At 38.3% G+C, this 26021-nt stretch overlaps 1 protein-coding gene across 6 annotated transcripts in view; it reads right to left on the bottom strand.

Moving 5' to 3' along the window:
• Positions 1-479: 479 nt before the first annotated feature.
• LOC137944604 (putative metallophosphoesterase At3g03305) overlaps positions 480-26021 on the bottom strand; it is a 44855-nt gene continuing 19313 nt past the window's right edge. Inside the window, exon 5 of one of the 6 annotated variants that reach the window (XM_068790313.1) lies at positions 480-707. The gene's annotated coding sequence lies outside the window, so the exon portion shown is untranslated. Of the gene's footprint in view, positions 785-2491; positions 2696-7775; positions 8032-19269; positions 20280-26021 lie in introns of those variants that run through there. The other 5 variants (XM_068790322.1, XM_068790349.1, XM_068790338.1 and 2 more) reach the window with 5 other exon arrangements.

The following is a 26021-nucleotide window of genomic DNA, read 5'->3' as shown; positions in this document are numbered from 1 at the left end:
TTTTGAGACAGCCATGATGGATATGACTGGAATCGACACTGTTTAACATTGAGAGCGTCACCAGGCTTTGGAATTGTTACTCGAGCAAACCAGGATCGTCGAGAAATGCTCCCGAATGCGTCTTACAAAACCGCTCAGCAGATCGGAAGCGACAGGGATGGCAAATTCAAGATCTTAATCATATCGTAAAGAGACAAAATCTATACAATTCACACTACTAATTCTGATCATATTTCACCCAAATGTTTCAGCAGCACCTTAGAAATCTCTTAGACCTGAGAGCTTGAAAGTAGAAACCCATTAATATTATTCTTTTAATAATATTTATTCTTTGAAATTTGAACCCAAGAATTCACTGGAGAAAATGCTAGTGATATCACTTTTTACTCTAAATTGGGCAAAAAATGAGTTTATTCATTTTCCATTGTAAATTGCTAGCAATCCACTTTTTAATCATTTCTTGGAATCTCGTTTCCATTTGTCAGTAAAATTGAGGTCACTGATTTGATCAGGGAACTCTCTCCTCATGCGGTGAAAGTACAAAACATTCTGATAAAAAGAAGCAACTCATATGCTGCATAAAACAAAATGAATTCTCGTTCATTGACAGTTGCTGCACAGCGTTCTTCTTTGCCCTGTCACATACCAGAATGACCTCTCCCTGAGTTCCCTTTTTTTTGTGAAAGACTACCCTGCAAACCCTAATGCTAAAAATCATCACAATAGATAATGACCATCAGCTATCCAAAAAGATTTTCTGCTGGGGATTTATCTTCAGCAAATCCTGTAAGGAATCAAACCTAAAGATTTACTATCATTTGTAAAATCAATATTTGGGTGAAGGAAGAGGTGAAAATTGAGAGAACAAAATAGAAATGAAAAGAAGAAATTTTTGAAGATGTGCACAAATTCTCTAACTTCTTAAATAGGTGGTTTGAGTTACAAATTATAAACCTTAATATCCTTATATCTCCCTAACTACACATCTTATGTACATGAAAATTTAACCACTGATATAAATTTATCATGCAGAACAAGATTACATAAAGAAAACTAACTATTGAAGTGGTAAAATAACAAAAATACCCATTGAGGATAAAATTACCAAAATACTCTTGGATGTATTTTCTAAAACTTTCCTTCAAGCTGGAGCATATATATCCAAGAGTCCCAGTTTGTTGTAAAATGATATAAGTTCTCACTTGCCAAGGGTCTTGGTGAAGATATCTCTTAACCAATTTTCAAATTGACAAACGGAGTTACTACCTCCTTTTTCATCACCGCTTCTCGAATGAAGTGGCAATCTATCTTTATATGTTTAGTCATCTCATGAAAAACTGGGTTACTTGCAATAAAGATCGTATCCTGATTATCACAAAACATGTTCATCGGCTCATCCTGGTTGAAACCCAACTCTCGTGAGACTAACCTAACCTACATCAACTCAATCAATGTGTGAGTCATCGCCCTGTGTTCAACCTCTGCACTAGACCGGGCGACAACATTCTGCTTCTTACTTCACCAACAAGCTAAATTTTCTCCTAGGAAGACACAATATCCAGAGGTTGACTTTTTATCCAATTTGGACCCTACATAATATACATCCGAGAAAACACCTATCTTCATATGATTGTTAGGTCTATAGAAAATATATTTTCATGGTACTCGAAAAAACCTCAAAATTTATTGTGCAACTTCCAAGTATACTTTTCGAGGACGTTCCATAAACTGGCTCACTACACTTACTGCAAGAGAAATGTCGGGTCTAGTAACTATTGCATAAATTAACTTTTCCACTAACCTCTGATACTGTGTTTTGTCGTTTAATTCATCATTGTGCTCATCATGGAGATCATATCCCACTTCCATTGGGGTATCAACTAGATTGACTCCCAACAAACCATGGACTTGAAGCATATATGTGATATACTTACCTTGTGTCATCACAACGCCTTTTTCACTTTTCACCACTTCAATACCCAGAAAGTATTTTAAAAAATGTGATTTGGGGAGAAAATAGAAGAGGAAAATGAGTTATGGAAAAGGAGAAACCTTGTAATCCAAGCCAGAATGGCTTGTCTAGCTTATTTATAATCAGGGTTTAAGTGAAAATTTATAAAAGGACAAAAATGTCCCTCAACAGTCAAAATTACATATCTCCTAAAATAAATATCTAAATTGAATAAAAATTAAAGTAGAGATAAAATAAGACATTCCTTATCTAATAGCTATATTTTAAGAGAAAAATGTAACGTGAATAATAAATAAAATGACCAAAATACCCCCATGGACTTGTATTTTAACATATTTCAACCATCCCAAGTCTTTAGTTTGAAAATATGCAGACAAATGAGACTTGGTATCCTCTATACCAGAAATATCAGTCCCAGATAATATAATATCATCTACATAAACCAATAACACCACAATTCAAAAGGACCTCTTCATCACAAACAAGGAGTCATCACAAAAACTCTTCAAGAATCCCATAGATACCTTAACTTGGCTGAATTTTCAAACCTAGCACGTGGACTCTGCTTCAGCCCATAAATTGTCTTCTTAAGTCTGCATATTTTATGTGTCTCCTCCTGAGTAACACATCCTAGAGGGTGTTCCATATATACCTCTTCTTCTAGATCACCATATAAGAAGGCATTTTTCATGTCCAATTGATATAGGGACCACACCCGATTCACTGCAATTGAGAGCAAAATACGGACAAATGACAAACAAGCAACAAGAGAAAAGGTTTCAAACACATCAATACCAAAAGTTTGAGTATACCCCCTTCGCAACCAATTAAGCTTTATACCGCTCAATAGAGTCATCTGCATTATATTTGATAGTATAAACCCAACGACAACCAACAACTTTGACCCCAGATGGTAGATCACATAGTTGCCAAATGTCCCAATCTATCAAAGCATTCATTGCAATATCCATAACTTGTTCCCAATGAGGAGACGAGAAAACCTCCTACACTGAAGAAGGGATAATGTAGGTAGAAATGGACAAAACAAAATTTGTATAGAAGTCAGATAAGGAACAAAAATAAGCAAACCGAGATTACAGATACCTCATACCTTTACCTTTCCTGACACCCTTCCTAAGTGCAATAGGAAGATGTAGATAATTACTTCCAGGATCTTGAGATGAAGTAGATTCATGGTTCGATGAGAGAGTCAATGGCGATACTTCTTTCTAGCGTTTATATACCTGTAATGGTTTCTCGACAGTGACAGCTTGTGACGGTCCAACGGGCACATCAACTGGTACAAAGGTAACTAGTGCCGGTTCAGGTGAGACAACATGATCAGAAGGTAAAGCCACAAAGAAAAATAATGTGTTATGGTCCCTAGCCATGGATCTAGTAACTCGGCAAGATACTGATGAATCCAGCACGTACACGGGTTTAAACTCTGTAAAGAACCAAGAATTTCGTCTCCAACCACTCTAAGTTGGAAACAGAATTCCTTTTCTCTCACGAATGGGTTCAAACACTATTCACGAGGTAATTTAAAAATAGAACTCCAACCTTATGAACTTAGGAAAAATCAGTCTCAATTTACCTTTTTTTAACTTAGGTAAATCGTCTCCTCTGTTTTGCCGTGAAGGACTCTGTTTCGCCATGAAGGAACCCTGTTTCGCCGTGAAGGAAGAAGAGTTCTTCTTCTTGGACAGGGTTTGATCCTCTTCCTTCTTCTTCCGTCCTCGATTCCATGAATGAAGCAAGGCCTCTTGCAGTCACGATGAAGCAGCAATTCCTCTGCCCTCGCCTTGGCTGAAGAAGGGGTTCACGCAACCCTTCTTCCTCCTTAGTTCCGTGAAACACAAGGTCTCTCTCCACCCCGTCAGGTAGAGATTCCCTCTTCTCTTCCCTTCTCAACCTCCTAAACCACTCACAAAAGCACCAACGCCGAAGGGAAGGTTCACGCCCAAAATCCCAGAAGAGGGAGCTCGAGGAGAACCTAGATTAACCTAATTTACTCTAGTTTATACTAATTCCGAACTTAGCTTTATTTCTCCATCCTTACCCCTTAAATAGGGTAATTAACATCAACATAGGTTAGGGTTATAAAACCCAATTCTACCCCTACCTTTAAGTCTTATTATAAATCAATAAAATTCGAAATTAAAAGCAACATAAATAATAAAAGTAAAGTAGATGACTCAGTCTTACTGAGTCCATAACATAATGGTACATCCTCAAAGATAGTAACATTAGCAAATACAAATGTTTTTCTAATGGACAGGTAAAAAATATTTGTACATGTTGGAAGATGTGCCAAAGCCCATACGACTAAAGAAAACCCACAACTCCAAGTGTGTGGAAGATGGGCTCAAGCCCACAAGACCATGGAAGGCCCACACATCTAAGATAGGTGGAAGATGGGCTCAAGGCCCACACAGTGATGATATTATGGTAAATAAAGAGTCATATTATAAAGATGACATTTATGTAATTAGTTTAAGTTTTAGGGGTATTATTGTAGTATTATAATCTTATTCATCTGTAAATTGAGCCTCAAGGGGAGGGTTTTTTTCTCCTGTTTTCTCTCCAAGATGTTATATCTCCTTTTCTCCATGAGTCAATCCATGGAGTCTTGAAAATCAACATGGTATCAAAGCATTAATTTTCAGGACTCACACTTATGGTTTTCAAAATTCGAAAAATCTATCATTTATTTTCATTTGCTCATATTGTTGTTATTTTTTTCTGTCTTCTGCTGGTACACCTACTCCGGCAGATTGCTCAATTCCAGCCAGCAAGTGTTGTTCCCCTACAGCCACCCCCAAAAACCGGTCTTGTTGAAGACGCTGTAGTGATCAAGGTTCATTCGATTGGTAGATGAATCCCACTTATCCAATCTTCTGCTATATCTCATTCAATAGCTGAGTCTACAGAGAGGCATGTTCCTAAGTCTAATATGTAAAGAGAACCCATATCCTTTAAGTGCCATAACAACCTTTACCAATTGGTCTATACTTCGTCTTCCTTCTTACTGATGGTAGAAGAATCCAACAGAGACGGATCATCAAATCCTTCGTTAGCTCTAGAGATAAGATGGTTGATTTCGAGAGAAGGATCAAGACGACGGGTTTTATTGAGAAATTTCACGGCACGGGCCTTGTCCCCATTATTGGGGCTTGTTGTCCGATCCTCAGGCATTTCAAGGCTTCGTCTTGTTTCCGTCCATCGGAAAGATTGAATTATTAAAGAAAGAAAAAACGAGATATGAGATTTCCTACCAGATTTCTAAAAGAAGACAATGGAAGATAAATTTGTTAAGGGTTTCTTAGAGGACGTATGATCGCACAGACAAATCCAAAGTCTACTGATCCGCTGAGTCATCTTGCCATCGTTGCCTCACTGCTAGATTATAGTAGATTTTGAAGAATTTTTTTTTTCGGATAGGAAAGTTGTTGATTAATCTCATTGATCCAGACTGTCGGCTGGTTTATATCAGGAAGACTCTAACTGGCTGGAACTTGCTCTGTATTCCATAATTTCTGACTTGTACTAAAGTTGCTGACGTTATCGTGTTCTGCTTCATTCCCGGTGATGTTTGTTATTTCAGAAAGTTCTTTGGCTCCTCAAATTGATAATCCAGTCTCTCCACCAGCTTGCTTGTCGTTTCTGGATGTTGCTGCTGTCTCGCTTTGTTCAGAAGCAAGACGACAACATCTTGCCAAATTAAAAGTTTCGCTAAGTTAGTAAACTTGATTTAATCGATTAAAAGAGACCCGGATTGGGCCGAGTTAACCCAATGAACCAACAACCTGAGCGTCACTTACTGCTTCTGTCCCGTTTGGGTTAACTCGAGCCAACTCGAACCGAGTCAACTGGTCTGGGTCAACCTAACTCGGCCCACTTGTTTTCTGCCTCAGTTATATGTGTTCGGGTCCCGAGTTTTATACCTATTTATTCCGCGAATCGTCTATATTGGTATACTACTTGACTCGGCTCAACTCAGTCCCCTATCTCTAGTTGGATTATTACCTTGAAGTATTGGCAACTTATTACTTCGTTCCAACATATTATTTGGTGCACTTCCTTATTCTGATAGACTCTCAGTAGAATATTTCATGTCTCATTTTTTAAGGATTTTTATTATTTGTTACATGTTATTTGGGCCCAGATCCATTTCAGCTATTGCGATTATGTCTCTCTATTTGAGACATTATTATTGAGGATTTTTCCGTTGTTGATTATTGTCAACATTGGTTATTCTGATGAAGAAGAAAGTATAAGGTGGCCCCAGAATATTATCTTCTAGTGATTACCTTTTACCCCCTTATTTGACATTTTTACTCCTACCATTTGAGAGTTGATGCCCTGTGTTGGGACACCATGATGGAGGAGTTTATTACTACACCTATGAGCAATGCCTATAGACCCACTCACTACCTACAGAGGATAGGAGTATGCCCAACATCCAGCATGAGTCAAGTTTATTCACCCAAGAGGTGTTTTTTTTCGCTACCCTGAGAAAGTGGGTAGACTCTGTGCCCCCACAGTAGGGCTACTTTTTCACTTGTGAAATTGAGCAGAAATTATTTTTTGAGTATGACAATTGGATTGGAGTATGGAGCAATGTCTTACAGCTATGAATGATTTTACTCTCTCTTATATTATGCCACCTAAGTCTCTTGGAAAAGATCAAAAAGACCACTAGCTTGAGGGGGAGTGTTGGAAGATATGGTTGATTGCCATTTTATACGGGAAGATCCTATACGCCATTTGCAACAAGTAAGGTGTTCATGATATTCCCTCACTCCCCCTCAAGCGGGGGAGTATTGGAAGACGGATCTGACCAAAGAAGGCCCACAAGTCCAAGTGTGTGGAAGATGGGTTCAAGCCCACAAGTCCAAGGAAGGCCTACACATCCAAAAGAGGTGGAAGATGGGCTCAATGTCCACAACTCAAGGATAAAATCCACAAAGCCACATAATGATGGCATTATGGTAAATAAAGAGTCATCTCATTGATGTAATTAGTTTAAGTTTTAGGGGTATTATTATAATATTGTAATCTTATTTTTCTATAAATTGAGCCCTAGGGGGAGGGTTAGGACAAGTCCATAACCTTTTTCTTCTTTTGTTTTCTCCCCAAGATGTCGTCTCTCCTTTTCTCCATGAGCTAATCCATGGAGTCCTGAAAATCAACAGTACTCCTTCTGTGTATGAGAGTACACCAAAAATACACACTTCACTACTCTGGGAGATAACTTATCCCTGGAAGATCTAAATACGTGAGCAAAGTAGACACATCCAAACACACGAGGAGAAATAACAAATAATGGCGCAGAGGGCAAAAGAACCTGCATAGAAATTTTTCCTTCTAACACAGATGAAGGCATTCTATTAACCAATAAACAGGTTGTAAGAACAGTATCTCCTCAATAAGGCTTGTGCATATGTATCATTACCCTATCTCCCTCCAGTAAATGGTAATTCTTACATTTAACTACACTATTTTGATGAGGGTTAAAGACACACGATGTTTGATGAATAATTCCTTGTTCTTGACAAAAGACTCAGAATTTATGACTCATGAACTCGATGCCATTACAAGTACACAAGATATAAAATGAAGCAGTAAATTGATTTTTATTTTATTGAAGAAAAGTTTGAATACATCAGAGGCCAAAGTAAAGCCAAGTACACTTACTAAAATCATCGATAAAGGAAATAAAATACCTATGACTTAACTAACTAATCATAGGACAATGACCTTAGATGTCTGAGTGAACAATCTCAGATAGATGGCCGATTTTATGAGACAACACTAGAAACGAACTTTTGAAATGCTTGCCCAGTTCACTCGACTCGCATTAAAAAGAAGAACTCAAAGAAAAGTCTGGAAAGACGAGTCATTTTTGCTACAAACAGATGACCTAGCCGCAAATGCTACTCTAGAGGAGAATCTATAGTATGTAATGCCTGGATATTACTTTGTCGATGATTGCCCATGTAGTGTAGCCCATCTCTCTCACGAGCGGAACCAATCGTCTTCCTCATTGCGATATCCTGAAAAACACAATGAGTAAGATAAAATTTGAGTGAACAACTCATTGACTTGGCTAGTTCACTAACCGACAACAAATTTAGAGGAAACTTAGGAACAAAAAGTTGACTTAAGAAACAAAAATGAAGCAGGATTAACATTGCCTACTCCTTAAATAAGAGAGGTAGAACCATATGCAAGATTAGTATGTTTGACATAGAGACTTTTAAATCGGAAAACAATGACAACATACCTGATATGTGTTTGGAGACTCCCGAGTCATGAACCTAAGATGACGACAAGTGAACATGATAAACTGCCATACCTGAATCAACACTGGTAGAACTGGGAACTAAGATGGAAGCATGAACTATAGATGTTGAGATCTAGGCAACAGAGATCTGGGCCATGCGTTGAGCAATCTGTTGTTACTAATGTATCAATAGGCGCATTTCATCTGGAGCACTAAGTGTAACCGACATAGAAGAATCTAAACTCTCACTTCTACTATCAAGAGTTGTAAAATTAGCCTATGCAAGCTTCCCAAATTTAACCCAACATCTGTAAGAATAATGACTATTTATGCCACAATGATCACACTTCTTTTATGACTTACCATCACCATGTTCTCTGCCTCTGCTTGGGCCCTCCCTATCTCGGCCTCTACCTCTACCTCTACCTCTAGAGGAATTTGTAGGGGCTGATGTAGTGTTGAAAGTATTAACAACAATGACTTCCATTATTTTACGTCCTTTACCTGTTCTAGGTACAATAGTCTTCTCAACCCTCATTTTTCGACTAAAAGTGGTAAAGAGAGTAGGAATTTCATATAAAACTAACACCCGGGCTTTAATAACATCAAATTCAGCACCTAAACCATCCAATTTTTTTGCAATAAGCAACTGATTTTGTTGTTTCCTTAACTCATTTTCATCTGTAGTAAACAGATGATGTACATTGATGTCCAGCCATATGCCAAGAAATGCACAATAATATTCTATAACAATTCGATTTTCTCTTTTCAACCCAAAAAAGTTTGTATGCAATTCATAAACTCGAGAGAGACTACTCTCATATGCATATAAAGATTCTAGACATAGTCTTTGTGGTTTCACAGTATATCACCTGATTTCTAGGAGTAGAATCAATACTATTGACAATCCAGGCCATAACCTGACTGTCTTCCGCCTCCCGATCATCATTTAGAGGCACTGGAGGATCATCTAAGATAAACTTCTACTTCTTACTACCCTTAAGATACATTTTGATAGACTTAGCCCAATTAAGATAATTAAGCCTTGTCAATTTTTCCAAAGTAATCATGATTGTATCTTTTCCATCAAACCATTATTTTCTCTAGTTGGGGTATAAACTTCTCATGTCTCAACCATAATACTAATATATGATCACAAAATAACCAGTTTAAGCTTCTAGACAATTTCTAGATTTATCACCAAAGTGTGTCAGAGTGGTTCCGTCCACTCTTGTAGGCGGTAGCTTTTCGCACTTAACAGATCGGTCTGTTGGGCAGTATTGGCTAGCCACTATCATGGTATCAGAGTTGGGCACGCCATGTCCCGCGTTCGAATCCCATGAGAGGCGATCAAGAATGGGTAGGGTGGGTGTCAGAGTGGTTCCGTCCACTCTTGTAGGCGGTAGCTTTCCGCACCTAAAAAATGGGTCTATTGGGCAGTATTGACTAGCCATTGTCATGGTATCAAAGCTGGGCACGCCACGTCCCGCGTTCGAATCCCGTGAGAGGCGGTCAAGAATGGTGGGTGTCAGAGTGGTTCCGTCCACTTTTGTAGGCGGTAGCTTTTCGCACCTAACAAATCGGTCTATTGGGCAGTATTGGCTAGCCGCTGTCATGGTATCAGAGCTGGGCACACCACGTCCGGCACCTGGCGATGCTGATGCATTGTCAAAATGGATCATCCTGGATGCTAGAGTCATGACTTGGATACTTGGATCCATTGAGCCTCACCTAGTCCTTAATTTGGGGCCCTACAAAACTACAACAGATATGTGGAATTACCTCCACAAGTTTTATCCTCAAACCAGCACGGCCCGTCAATTTCAAGTTGAATATGAAATGGCAAATTTCACCCAAGGCAGTCGTTCCATTGAAGAATATTTCTTGGGCTTCCAAAATCTGTGGGCTGACTACACTGACATTGTTTATAAGGATGTCCCTGCTGCTACTCTCTCTATTGTGCAAGTTGTACATTAAACCAGTAAAAGGGATCAATTCTTGATGAAGATCTGTCCAGAATTTGAGATTGCTCGATCACATCTGATGAATCGTCATCCAGTGTCGTCACTGGATGCTTGTTTGGATGAACTTCTCTGGGAGGAGCAGCGCCTTGCTACTCAGGCTGACATGGAACCTCGAGTTCAGGCTGATATCTCGGCTCTTGCAGCTTATGTAGCACAAGGAAGAAATAAGGGTCGGGACACCAGTTCTGTTCAGTGCTTCCACTGCAAGGCTTATGGTCACTTTGTTCGAGACTGCCCCAAGAGGTCATGTAGCTACTGCACGAAACCTGGTCATCACATCGCTGTTTGTCCTACACACTCTGAAAGGAGGAGGAATATCGCTTATCATGCCTCCACCAGTACTTCTAATTCTGCAGCATTGCCACCAGTTCAACCACCCTCACTCTTAAAATGGTGCAACAGATGATTATATCTGCCTTTTCTACTTTTGGTATCTCAGGTAAGCAGAAACTCTCTACTCACCCATTGTATTTTGATTCTGGTGCTTCTAACTACATGACCAACAATGTTGTATCTCTTTCGAATGTCCGAAAGTATGATGACAACCTGCACATCAACATTGCTGATGGCAGAACTCTGCCTATCAGTGTTGTTAGTGATCTCTCTCTGTCGTTAGCTGATGTCTTTGTGTCTTCGAACTTGTCAACAAACCCTCTGTCTGTTGGTCAATTGGTCGATAAAAACTGTAATGTTCAATTTTCTTGCTCTGGCTGTGTTGTGCAGGATCAAGCGTCGGGGAAGGTGATCGTCAAGGGGCCTAAAGTGGGCAAGCTATTTCAACTTAAAGTCTTTTTATCTACTGTTATTCCACGTTCTCATGTACTTTCTTTTGCTTGTAATGTTGTTGAATCTGGCACTAAGATGTGGTATAGACGTCTAGGCCAACCAAATTCGGCTATACTTCATACATTATTTAAATCAGGTTTATTAGGCAATCAAGACTGCACTTCTCGTTATACTTATTTTGACTATTCATCATGTAAACTTGGTAAAAGTAAAACTCTACCATTTCCACATCATGCCTCACATGCCTCCCACTGCTTTGACCTTATTCATAGTGATGTCTGGGGCATTGCTCCTGTTGTCTCGCATGCACAAATTAAATACTTTGCCACCTTTATTGATGACTTTAGTCAATTTACCTAGGTCTGTTGGGCAGTATTGGCTAGCCACTGTCATGGTATCAGAGCTGGGCACGCCACGTCCCGCATTCAAATCCCGTGAGAGGCTGTCAAGAATGGGCGGGGTGGGTATCAGAGTGGTTTCGTCCACTCTTGTAAGCGGTAGCTTTTCGCACCTAACAGATTGATCTGTTGGGCAGTATTGACTAGCCGTTGTCATAGTATTAGAGATGGGCATGCCACGTCCCGCGTTCGAATCCCGTGAGAAACGGTCAAAAATGGGCGGGGTGGGTGTCAGAGTGGTTCCGTCCACTCTTGTAGGCGGTAGCTTTCCACAACTAACAGATCGGTCTTTTGGGTGTATTGGCTAGTCGCTATCATGGTATCAGAGCTAGGCACGCCACGTCCCGCTTTCAAATCCCATGAGAGGCAGTCAAGAATGGGCGGGGTGGGTGTCAGAGTAGTTTCGTACACTCTTGTAGACGGTAGCTTTCCCCACCTAACAGATCGGTCTGTTGGGCAATATTGGCTAGCCGCTGTCAAGTGAGTCCCACCACAAAATTAAAGTTAGGGCAAAGAAACAGGATATGCTCACTTCAACAATCAAATAACTAGTAATTTTCAGCTATTTCAACCAATATCATGCAAAAGTGGTTGCAATTAGTGCTGACATCATCAATTGGGTTATGATGTAGGCATCCAACAATGGGTTGGGTGATGCAAATCTCAAAAAAAAAAACCAATTAGGGCAATCAAAGTGTAGAGAATCCTTCAATGATTCATAAAAACCAATAACCCTCAAGTTATGACAGAGAAAAGAAAAAAAAACTTAATTTTGATTAACCAACATTTTGGGTCCTTGATTTATGTGACACAAAGCACATGTCAGGTATGTCCTCACTATTTTCTGACTTAAAAGAGTTTATTCTTGTTAAACATGTTAATCTTGTTGATGGGTCAATTTCAATGGTACAAGCAGTGGGAAACATTACTCCTGCTCCTTTTCTTTTCCCTCAATCTGCACTATTAGTTCCAAAATTTCCTTTAAATCTCCAGTTAGTCAATCAAATGGCTATGTCCATGAATTGTTCTCTAATTTATCCTACAATTTGTGTCTTTCAAGATCTCGTGACAAGGAAGAAGCACATGTTAGGTATGTCCTCACTATTTTCTGACTTAAAAGTGTATGTTCTTGTTAAACATGTTAATCTTGCCGATGGGTCAATTTCACCAGTACAGGTAGTGGAAAATATTAATCCTGCTCCTTTTCTTTCCCCTCAATTTGCATTGTTAGGTTCAAAATTTCCTTTAAATCTCCTCTTAGTCAGTCAGGTGGCTATGTCCATGAATTGTCTCTAATTTTTTATCCTAAAAATTGTGTCTTTCAGGATCTCATGACGAGGAAGATGATTGATTCCGTTTGTGAGAGAGGAAGACTACACTATCTGGACAGCCACAACCCAAACAATGTTTTACATACATTGCACAAAGCAAATTCACCTCTTTAGTGGCATTTCAAACTTAGTCATCCATCTCCTACGAAATCGATTCAAGTAGTTCTAGATCTTCCTTGTAGTATTATTTTTCAATGCGAGTCATGTCAATTGCGCTAGCATCACCAAAACTCTTTCTTGTTTCATCTCATAAGACAAGTAAACTTTTTGAGATTGTCAACTCATATGTCTAGGGTCCTTGTCATGTAACTAGCTAGTTTGGTCATAGGTATTTTATTCCGTTTATTGATGATTTTAGTAGATGCACTTGAATTTATCTCATGCGAAAAACATTTGAAGCATGTGATGTATTTCAACTATTTTATAATAAAATAAAGAATCAATTTGCAACTTCTATCCATATCTCGCATATAAACAATGGTCTTGAGTTTATGAACTATAAATTTGACTCTTTCTGTCAGCCACAAGGAATCATTCATCACACTTCTTGTGTGTTCACTCCACAACAAAATGGAGTTGTTAAACACAAAAATCGTCATTTACTGGAGGTAGCACACACTATGTTGATTTATATGAATGTACCTAAGCCATATAGGGGTGATGCTGTTCTTACTACATGCTTTCTAATAAATAGAATACCATCTTCTACTCTTGATGGTAAAATTCTTATTCAGGTTGTTTTACCTACTACACCTTTGTTTCCAGTATCACCTCGTGTGTTTGGGTGTGTATGTTTTACACATATCTTTGATCCGTCCAAGAATAAATTATCTTCGTGGTCGGTTAAGTGTATATTTCTAAGATATTCTCAAACAAAATAAGGGTAAAAATGTTATCGTCTGTCTATGAGAAAAACATTTGTGCCTGGAGTAGTTACCTTCTTTGAGGATATTTCATTTTTTTAAACTTCTCCATCTGAGTTAGTTCCACCTGAACCTTTTGTACCTAGTCTGGTTATTCCTCTTCTAGTCGATGAATGTGTTCTAGCCTCACAAGATGCTCCTACTAAGAAACCACTACAGATATATCAGCACCGACCACAACCATCTCACTCTAATCCAGTCCCCCTCCTCACATCCAACTATGATTCTTCATCATCTCCTGATCCTGAGATAAGAGATTTGCACCTTCCTTTTGGCCTTCGGAAAGGCGCTCATAAAAGTACTCGCCACTCTTTATCTCATTTGATTCATTGTCTGATCATTATCATAAATTTCCTTTGTCCATCTCCACTTGCATTATTCCTTCTTCAATGCAGGATGCTTTGTTGACTCCTCATTAGAAGAAAGTTATGGATGTTGAGATGGAAACATTAATTGACAGGGGGACTTGGGAATTATGTGATTTACCTCCAAGTGTTGTTACAGTTGGATGTTGGCGGATCTATATTGTTAAATATAACTCTGATGGATCTATTGAACAATATAAGGCTCGTCTCTTTACCAAAGTGTATACGCAGACATTTGGTGTGGGTTTTTCTGAAACTTTTTCTCCAATTGTTTGCTTGTCTTCTATTTGTATATTTATTTCTGTTGAGTCCATCAAAGTTAGTCTCTGTTCCAACTGGATATTAAAAATGTCTTCTTATATGGTGACCTAGAGCAGGACGCCTATATGGAGTAACCTCCAGGGTATGTTTCTCAGGGAGAGAAACATTAGGTATGTTGACTCAAGAAGTCTCTTTATGGCTTTAAAACAAAGTCCACAGGCATAGTTTAAAAATTTTAGTCAAGTGGTTATATCCATGGGATTTCGTAGAAGCCCCTGTGTTCACTCACTATTTATTCTGAAATGACCATCTGGAATTATTATCTTATTGGTATATGTATATGATATCATCTTCCTTGGGAGTGACAAATCAGGCATTAAAAAAATTCAATCCCATTGGCGAATCATTTTCAAACTAAGGATCTGTGTCAACTGAAATATTTTTTAGGTATTGAGGTTGCAAGAAGCAAGGAAGGAACAACTCTGATTTCGAGGAAATATATCACTGATATGCACTAAGAATATGGACTTCTGGGGGCTAAATTTTTAGATACACCTATGGAAGCAGGATTTGATCTTCATGATGATCAAAGTTAAAAACTAAAAGATAAAACAAAGTATTGAAGGCTAGTAAGCAAACTCACTTATCTTATCGTTACTAGACCAAATATTTCATTTGCAATGAGTGTAGTAAGTCAGTTCATGAAGCATCCACGTAAGATTCACCTAGAGGTTGCACAAAGAATCTTGAGATATCTAAAGGGAGCACAGAAAAGGTCTGATTTTCAAATCTAATAATCAGTTGAGGATTGACATTTTCTCTGATGCTGACTATGCATGTTCCAAGCTTGACAAAAAATCAACCATATGATATTGTGCATTTATGGGAGGAAATCTAGTTAGCTGAAAAGTAAAAAGCAGAATGTAGTTGCACGATCTAGTGCAAAAATTGAGTATAAAGTGTTGGCCCACACCGTCAGTACTATGGGTAAAATCTATTGTCTGGGAATTTGGCCTTGATCAGAAGGATCCAATGACTATGTATTGTGACAACCAGACAACAAATTTCATTGTAAACAATCCAGTCTTTCATGAAAGAACAAAGCATATAGAGGTAGATTGTCATTTCTTACGAGATGCAGTATTGAGGAAAGAGGTAATTACACCATATGTTCTATCTCATGATCAACTCGATGGTATCTTAACTAAAGCGCTGAGAAAGCATGAATTTTTTATCTTCTATGGCATGCTGGGACTATTCGACATATACTCTCTAATTTAAGGGGGAGTGTTGAAAAACAAGAATAGGGGTATTTTGGTTATTTTATCTTATCATTATTTATATTTCTTGATGTAATCTTGTTCTACATGTTAAACTATGTCTATGGACCAAATTTCATGTAAAGAGGATATATAGAATAGGAGAGATAGAGAATTAGAGTTTTCACCTAAAGTAAGGGCATTTTTATAAATTATACTCCACCCTGATTATAAATAGAGGTTGGGGGACGTGCAAGTCCCCCCAACACTGTCACTTTCGCAAATTTCTCTTCTTCAACTTCTCTCCCTCTCATTCTCTCTCCTCAACTTTCTTTCTTCTTAACTTTTTTATCCTTGTATGAATTCTTCAGGTTTTACACAAAGCACACAGTTTTCCTTATTCTTCTTATTCGTCTAATTCTTTAAGAGATAGAGAAGCCAAAGTTTCAATAGCAGAGGAGCAGGATGATGACTTCTTTTTCAAATTATCTTGGCTGCTTTACCACACAGTTTTGGCATAAATACCCAGTCACCTAAACTAACAACTTTCGGTAAAATATAGTGGGCTATGGACATAATGCAAAGCTTCATTTAACCATGAGGATCCCTTTAGTCACAGCCTTTTAGTAGCTTATTTGAGCTGGCACTTAAAAAGAGCTATAATGTTGATATTGTACTGCAATTATTTTCACTATACTTTTTAAGTGTTGGTTGCAAACGCACACCCAACTTAACCCTGTACACATGATAAGAGTTGAACTAAGAAACTCACAGAGAAACCACCCCTTAAGAGTCATTGAGGGAAAGGCTCAATTGACATTTTGTTTCAAATGTGTATGGTTCAGTATTTGCATCAAAATATTCTTTCTGGCGATACGTCTTGTAACTAATTTAGTTCATTATCTTGATGGGGCTATGCTAGGTGTATGTTTTTTTATCCAGGGCATGCTGCAGACTGGTATATTTGGAAGATTTGATTATTATTCTTAGTGACAAGTTCTATTGATATGATAGTTAGACTTGTCATTTACAATTTTTTTTCCTTGGTAGCAACCCTGCTTTCTTTTGTTTGACACTATTTCATGCATATGACTAGCACTATTCTAGCTTTCATTAGAAACATTTCTATTTGTCTTTGCCTCTATCCTTTACACAGAATGAGCCCTCATTATGCAGTATGTCATCTGGTGTTTTCTGCAAGATTTCTGCTCAGAAACCTGAAATTTCATCACCAAATGGAACCAGAAATATTTTCCGTGTAAGATGTCTTCATACTCATGGAAACCATGGAGAGTTCCGAAGATGATATTGGTGTTGACAAAAATGGCAAGGAGAAGAAAGAAAGGAACAAACTAAAAGGAAAAAGAGCAGTTCTTAGGTGGTTGAATTCTTCAGATGGTAAAAGAAGAAAGAATATGAAAGAATCACTGCTGAAGAGATGCTTTTATACAAACTGAAGAAGGTAGTTTTCTTTTCTTATTTGTTTCGTTTGCTTGATTTAGGAAGTTATTCTTTGCTCTTTACTCCTTTTTCTGTAGACCAAAAAGGTCTGTAAAGTTGAATTTTTTGTTGTTTATCCATACAGTTTCAAGAATTGCGTACTCATCCTATTATTTAGTTCCTTCATGGGTTTATGAATTATGTAGTAGTGCAAACTCTGTGTAGTTTTTCAGTCTGAACATTGCATTAATACTTTGTCCATAGAATATACAGAAAGATTCTTCAGAACCCAAGAGAGCCTAAGTCCATAAAAAGAAAAGCAGAATTTTCTGCTTTAATACTCATCTAACCCAAAGGAAAGGAGAATCTCCAGCATCCTTGGGGCCTCCACGGAGGACAGATTAATATACCTCATAGGTTTGAACAACCTTCCATACATAATAAGCAATTTAGATTTTTCAATCTGTTATTCATATGGTGACAGCATATACACTGTCATATGCTGAGAAAGTTTCTGGTTGGATAGCTCTTAGTGAAGTAGTTTTCTTTTCTTGAATAACCTGTCACTGGAACTTATCATTTCACTTGTTCATTATTGATGAGGTTTCCAGGCCAGAAGAAAGGAGTCTCGTCTATTAGAGGCTTTAAAGAAGATTGAGCCTCCTGATTCATCAGAACCAACCCATGACCCAGAAATACAAACACCAGAGGAGCACTTCTTCTTCCTTAAGATGGACCACAAGAGACCAGTAATGTGGAACTTTCAGAATACCCTTTTGAGCATCCAAATGGGTCTGAAGATTCTACATCTGAGACTGCTGATTCTTCTATAGATAATTCAGAATCTTAGTCAGATATGTTTGAAACAAATTATGATGGAGAGCACGAGAAAAGAGAACGGCCTCTTTTTTTGGATGCCATTGAAAGAGTACCAGTAGACGATAATAGAGATCCAGAGGATTTTGAGGAGCACCTATGCCAGATCTCCTTTGCATCTAAGAAACCTAATTTGCCAGAAAAAGATGTTGAATTGTCAGAATTTGGTGAGGTTGATAGGTTCTTTTTGCAGGCGAGTTCACTTTGGAGAAATAGGAGAAAATGAATTTTGGATACTCTGCAATGGAGAAATGAAAATTTAGTACAAGATTTGTTCAACTTTTCAGGGTATTAAACTAACCAGTAAAGTGGCCATGAGTCGGGTTCTGATCAGGTCAGGTAAACTTAAACCCAGCCCATCTCTGTGAAAGCACTAAGAGCAGAGGAGGAAAGGGACTGATAGGTTTCTTGTGAGCTCCAGCCCCATGAAGTAAACGCTCAACCCCTCTTTTAAGTCGAGAGGTGGAATTTTGGGATAATAAGAGGTTTCAAAAGATGAGGTTAAAAGAGAGAAAAAACGGAAAATGATGAGATTTTTCTAGAAGCAGAGGGTAGTAAGGTTGGAGAAGGGGGGGGGGGGAAGGGAAAGTGATTCTTTTTGCTAGATTTCTCCAAGAAAGAGGTATTTCACACCATTTTCTACTATTTTTATGTAAGTTTCTTTACTTAATTGCTTTATTTGTATTTGGAGGTTAGATTAGTCTTCTATAATCAGCCAGTTTCAAGCTATTGGATGAAATTTTTGAGGTTATGAAGTGGAATTGGAAGTGGTTTTACTTTAAGGATGTTAAGTATCTTGTAATTCTTATTTCAATTTCACATTCTCTTTCCTAAAAATTTTAAACCTCAAATTGGATTAAAAAAAAAAAACTTAAGGAAAATACTTTATAATATCTCTAATTTACATATGGGTTGTTCCCGAAGTTGCCAAGTAGTTTTTCCTTCTCATTCAAGGGTTTTTCATGTCAAAATTGGTATTTTTATTTGACTTAATGGATTGTTCCAATCTACCCTAAACCCTAAACTTTTTTTATAATCCTTGAAATTATTTGCCTATCATTTTCGAATCCCAACTAATGTAAAATTGCATTTGACCCGGTTTCATGGGGAGACTCAGGCCTCCAGAGTTGGTAGGACTCAGCCAAACTAATAAGCCTCCAAATGATTTCTAGCACGAGAAACTGATTTAGTCTCAAAAAATAAAAGAAAATGAAAACCACATGAAAAAGAAAAGAAAAGAAAAGAAAATGAGGATTTGACCATTATTATTCCTAAAAATAATTAGTAAATAGGATAATTTTATCATTATTTCACTTTCACTAACTATTTTTGGGAATAATAATAGTCAAATTCTTATTTTTTTTTCTTTTTTTTCTTTTCTAGGGGTTCCAAACAAACCCTTAGTCTCAAAAAGGAAGACCAACCATATACCCATAGTAAGTATTGAGGGAGACGCGAACCCCATTTGAGAATCAGCTGCTCACATTTCAGGTATCATTGTTTGTTCTATCTATCGTCAAGACACATTTCATGCAATTGGAAACTGAGCCACAGTACCAGGAGAGCAAGGAACACATCAGTTTAAGGAGCAAAAGTTTACTCGTAATGAAATGCTAACTTACATGATGGATAAGGACACTACAAACAGATAAGAGTCAAACAGAATAGCATTTTTATGGTTAGCTGCAATGAAATCTCCTGCCAGAGGAGCAACTGAATCCAAGCGGATAACAAAAACATTGCAAGAAATCAATGGATATTAAACTCGTGATTTATAAACCGCAGATCATCGAAGGCTTTTTTGTCCCCTAATACAGACTTGGTTGGACACGCATTCTTAGTGACAACAAGTTGAGCAAAGGAACCGACATGATGTTCAAATTTCAAGGTGACTCAAGTCTGTCCATGCTGCTCTACCTGTAACATCCCTTAGATGCCTTAAAGGTTTTTTGCTCTCTGGAGCCCGGATAGTCGCTTACAAACAACATGAATTCGACAGAGACAAGGCTGGACTTCTATAAAATGTGACTGGTACTTTTGCAGAGATGCTAGCTTCATGATGGAATCCGCAGAACCTGGAATCAAGGCAGTGCTGGAATCCCCATCGTCATTGGTCCCATGAATGGGATCCTTTCCCGTGAACAGGAAAGGTCCTATTCACAGAACCAGTGGGGATGAGAATCTCAAGAGGGACCAGGATTTGTGGGTTCAGCAGATCCCCTCTTATTGGCTTCAACTTCAGGCAGCCTTGATGTCTTCGTTCTACAATCCATGTGCTGTGAACAGTGCTCACTTCTAACCCTGCTTAGAGTGTTATGCAGGCTGTATGTTGCTTAAAAGACTCCACAGCAGGCACTGCCAAAGGTCATATATAAATTATAAAGGTGACAGATCAGACCGGGTAACAGAATTAATTGATCTCCAGAAACAAGACCATTACTGTGCTGTATATGACACATGACTCAAAGAGTCAAAACAAAAGCTTTGAGAACAACCACCCTCCGCCATAACTAACAACATGACAACCAACAATACAAATTTATCCTACATGGAGGCTGGATATTAGAGGAATTTATAATCAATGTCACACGGGAACAGAATATTGTTGAACTCATGCTTCCATAGCATTCAATCATCGAGAAGACAAAAGAAAATCAACAGACCCTCAGACTATATAGAAAACAGGTCACTACAATTTCACATAAAAGTAACGATGGATATGATTCGAAACAACGGAGTTTAGACAGCAACAACAGAAAAATCACAAAACAACCCCATCTGAACATCATTAGATGCTACAGTTAAGAAAACCACACTTTGCAATTAAAATCAGCAATACAGTAACATCATAGACAAGCACATGCCCTTACTTATTCCTGTGAATAGTCAAGAGCAAATGGAAAATGTTAAGGTCTAAGGCCCATCCCAAAATGACTATCCAACTTAGGAAACCTCTTTCCCAGCTAATAAACTCAAGATTTTTGTACTCACTAATCCATGTGGAACTATTCCTTAACACTTCCCCTCACGTGTAAGCCCTCTTTTGTGGCTCTACAAGTGGATAGTTTTAGGTGTAGGCCCTCTATTGTGGCTCTACAAGTGGATAGTTTAGGTGTAAGCCCTCTTTTTGTAGCTCTACAAGTAGATAGTTTAGGTGTAGGCCCTCTTTTGTGGCTCTACAAGTGGATGGTTTAGGTGTAGGCCCACATATGAGTACCTGCTCTGATACCATGTGAAGTTGGGTCCAAGGCCCATCCCAAAATGACTAGCCAACTTAGGAAACCTCTTTCCGAGCTAATAAACTCAAGATCTTTGTACTCACTAATCCATGTGGGACTATTCCTTAACAGAAAAGATTTGAATGCAACAATGCTCACGCACGTACCAAATGTAGATATGCTTCGGTCAAAGAAAAAATACAACATGCACTACCTTTATTGACAAAAAAAAAAAAACACTTTTGTAGCTTAGTTCATAACTTCATTGTTGAAATATATGTAAAAGAGTATTTTGGTTATTTTCATGGGATAGCAATAATCTTGTCTTCATATTGGAGTTATATGCTTCAATTTTCGTTTACTTTATGAGTTGTTTTTAGGGAGTTATAGTAGGTTATGAGTAGAGGAGCATTATTGTAACTTTGATGTATGTTCACTTAAGTGAGTGTATAATAAACAAGGGGGTCGACCTCTAAGCCTTACATGCATTGGACTTCGTGCACACTTTCTTCCCTTTCTCGCTCTTCTTCTCTCTTTCTTTCTTCTTAATTTCTAAATTTTACATGGTATTAGAGCATGCATTCAGTTGCGGAGAGCCTCAAGCCTCCTTTTCTCTTCTCTTTAAGCCTGTGATGACTCCAGGAGGGGAATTTCAGAATTCTCTGCTAATTGAAGTTCAAGGTCAGATTTTTCCTTTTATTTTTTTGTGAGCTTGTGCTGTCAACTGAGCAGTTTTAAGAAGTATTTGTGCCCCTAGAGGGTTGTGTGTTGGGTTTTTCCCAAACCTGGATTTGTGCAGGTCTCCAAACCTATGCCTATTGCCTGAATCATCAGCCAATATGCTGATGTCATCTACATTCTTGGTTAATCTTGCTGGTTTATATTGAATTACACTGGTTAGGAGGATAAATTGAGGAGGTGATTCAATTTGCAGTTTAGGTACTCTAATTGTATCTATTGTGGGCTGCACCTCATCAAGGCTGGCAGTTTTTGGTGCTGGCTGGTGTGTTAGCATGTTCCATCTTGTTTATTGTGTGGATTACTGTTTTTTTAGTTTTTCTTTATCAGACAATGGCTGATTCAGGTGAAGTTATTACCTCTGAGAAGGAACTTGAAAATTTAGAAGATAAGGTCACAATCTATTAATGAAAAGTTGAATGGACAAAATTATCTGGGTCGATCCAAGTTTGTTCGAATATATTTTAAGGCTAAGAGGAGGATTAAATACTTAGGGAAGATCCTAACTTCAATGAATGATAACAGGGAAGTAGAGAGAACCAAGTCATGACATAGTTACTTAATAGCATGGAGTCGAAATTCAGAAGTCAGGTTATGAATCATGAGACAGCCAAGGAAATTTGGACCTCTCTGGAGTCTCTATATGATCAAAAGAGTAATTTGTCACGGATTTATAAATTGTATGCCAAGTTTTTTACTTAAGGAGGGGAGTTAGAACAGTGACTGATTATTTCAGTGAGTTGCATAACATATTCAAGGAGATTTGGATTTATCACCCCTTTACCACTAATGAGACTGAGCTTCCCAAGTAGCAAGGACAGATCTATGTGGCAAAATTTATTGATGGTTTGGGCTCTAAATACGATGTAATCCAAATCCAAATACTTGTAGTTGATGATGTGCCCTCACTAAAGTATTTAACAGGGAAGTGCGACCAAAAACGATTGTGGCTCCACAGACCATTAAGAAGAATAAGGGGATAAAGGCTTTTTGCCCTCAATATATAACCAGTTCAAAGTGGTTCAATACACCCCATGGACACGGAGGGGGTGGTTGAGGACGAGGCCAGGATAACTTTGGTCATGGTAGAGGCTGAGGTGATCGTAGGAGTGATAGGTGTGTCCACTATGTGTGCAACAATCAATTTTCATATGAGTGCTCAGACAAGTTTGGCAAACCTCCATGGGCCAATTCTGGTGTTCCTGAAAGCAATTCCCAGTGCTCGAGATGAACTCCAACAATTGGCTTGGCAGATTGCACAATTGACCTCATCTTCCACATTCATGAACCAGAATGATTCTATGGCCACAACTGCCATGGCTGGTTCAAGTATTTCTGCCTTCTATGCGACTCCAATCACTTCGTAGGTGATTAATTCTGGTGCATCCTCACACATATAATGAATGTCCGCATTATTGTCTCCATTTAAACAAGTCACCCTTATTGATGATCCCTCCTCACCTGTTAGTAGAATAGACCAGGTTAGCCTATTTCATCCTCAACTCTAGAGTCTATCCTATTGTCCTAAATTTCATATTAACCAATTATTTGTTAGTCATATTACTAAATTTTTATAACGTTTGATACTCTATCCAGCTCATTTTGTGTCTGGAGGACGAATGTTTTAGGGCATGAGGGAGAGGGGCTCTACTACTTGGAAGGTCCACCACAGTAATCCTCTTTGACTCTTCAAGCAGTTGTTTCACCCTTTCAGGGGCACTTGCAGCTAGGACATCCCTCCCCAACTAAGTTGCTTCTCATGTCTCACCCTTCTTGTTAGGCGCCTAGTGTCTTTGGTTACCAGTTTTTGTTTCCTTTATTGATGCTTTTAATCGATCTATATGGGTGTATCTCCTACGAGAGAAATTCGTAGTCTTTGAAGTATTCTAGAATTTTTTAGAGTGAAATAAAAATCAATTTGGTGCTTCACTTCATGTCTTTCGCTCTGACAATTGAGTTTAATTTATGAACCATAAATTTGATTTCTTTTTTAGAGCTAATGTTAACATTCATCAATTGTTCTATGAATACTCCATAGTAAAATGGGGTAGCAGAGAGGTAGAATCATAACTTGGTTGGAGTTACATGAACCATGCTTTCCCAAATGCAGATTCCAAAATTTTACTTGGGCGATGCTATTCTAGCTGCACATTTTCTCATTAACAGGATGCCCTCTTCTATGGTTGGTGGAAAGATGCCATTACAAATTCTTAAGTCCACCAATGAGTTGTTTCCTCTTTGTCCTCAAGTTTTTGGATAAGTTTGTGATTTGCATGTCTTTGGTCAATATCTTGATAAACTATCCCCTAAATCAACTAAGAGTCTATTTCTTAGATAATCTCGTACTAAAAAATGATCAAATGTTATTGTCTATCCACAAAAAGTCGTATGTCTGTTGATGATACCATTTTTTTAAGATGTTCCCTATTTTACCATCTAATGAATCTGTTATTCCACCTCTTGATGTGAAGGCTTGTGATCCTAGTCCTAAGGAGGATGTTTCTAGCACTATGCCTATTGTAGCTCAACAGAAGCCAAAGCCATGGCAAGTTTATCAACACAAGAAACCTCGCAGACTTCCGCTCCCCAAACCTTGTTATTGCCCTCTTCATCTATAGCTCCTAAAGTAATTGATTTGAATCTTCCTATTGCCCTTCAAAAGGGTATACCTGTTTGTACTAAACACCTATTATCAATGTTTGTTTCTTTTGATTACTTGTTTGGTCAAGACCTTTGCCTTGTAATTGTCTTTTTGTCCTATTCCTTCTTCAGAACAGGATGCCTTGTTTTCTCCTCAATGGAAGTAGGTCATGGACATGGAGATGAAAGCCTTATTTGTAGGGGTACCTGAACATTTAGAGGTAGCCAAGGATCTAGGTTTCCTAAAGTATTTTCTTGAGATTGAGGTAGCAAAAAATAAGGCAGGAATTGTAAAAAAGTAAAGATTGAGGAAGAGATGGAGAGAGAATGGGAGAAGCTCTTGAACGAGCTGTATTGGGAGACATGCATGACCCCCTTCTCTATTTAACTAAGTGGATTGGAGTAATTACAAAAATGCCCCTCACACTTAATGACTTAACTCCTTATACCTCCCATTCTACATATCCTATGTACATGAAACTTGAACCATTAAACATACAAAACAAGATAACATAGAAATATAAATCTAATGATGAGGTGAAATGACAAAAATGCCCATGAGCTGGAACATATATATCCATAAGGCTTAGCTTGTCACAGAAGTTTACAAATTCACGCTTTTCCAAGGCCTTGGTGAAAACATCTCTAAGTTGATCTCTAGATCGGACATATGGGGTGACCACTTCCTTTTTCATCACAGCATCCCGAATAAAATGACAATCCAATTCTATGTGTTTTGTCCTCTCATTAAAAACCGGATTACTGGCAATAAAGGTAGTTGTCCGGTTGTCACAGAACATAGTCATAAGCTTATTCTGATAGAAACCTAACTTTTGTGAGACAGATCTCACCCACATTAACTCACTAACAGTGTGAACCATGTTAAGTTGTGGAGCCTAATCAACTTCCTACGCTGATTCGATACGCGAGTCAACCTTCGTGGTAAGGTCGTCGTGGGGGTTGGAAGGGAGGCGGGGAGCCCCCCTCCCCAGGGGTTTGGGGGCGGCACCCCCGCCAGATCCACGATGCATTGACTGCTATTTCATTAAGGGTAATTTGGGGATTTCATGCTTGTAATCTAGTTGCCCTAATTTTCTCTTTATATTTGGGGGTGTTGATGTTAGGGTTTTATCACCCGAAGTATTATCAACCCGAGGAGTATCATCAATTGTGGCCGAGAGAGGTTAGAGAAAAACACCTGTAAGTGTGTGCGATTTCTCTTGTAAACTATTTCATCTTCATAGTGGACTACTGCAACGGCGAAAAACAGGACGTAGTCTCACCTTGAGGCGAACCTGTATAAATCTTGTTGTCTTTTTTCGTGCTTACTTTTTTCTTCTTCGGTGATTATTATTATTGCTCTCGTTAGTTTGGAATTAGGGGGTTTAATTCCTAACAAACCATTGTGCAATATTCTGCTTCAGCACTAAACCGAGCCACCACATTCTGCTTCTTACTCTTTCAACTGATTAAGCTGCTTCCCAAAAAAACACAATAGCCA

This window comes from Aristolochia californica, unplaced genomic scaffold (assembly GCF_029961685.1).
Source record: "Aristolochia californica isolate CCGP_79_NKW_82.1479 unplaced genomic scaffold, dmAriCali1.0.hap1 SCAF_1, whole genome shotgun sequence".
NCBI classification, from domain to species: Eukaryota; Viridiplantae; Streptophyta; class Magnoliopsida; order Piperales; family Aristolochiaceae; genus Aristolochia; species Aristolochia californica.
The sequence above is the reverse complement of the archived record's forward strand: the minus strand, read 5'-3'. Positions and strand labels throughout refer to the sequence as shown.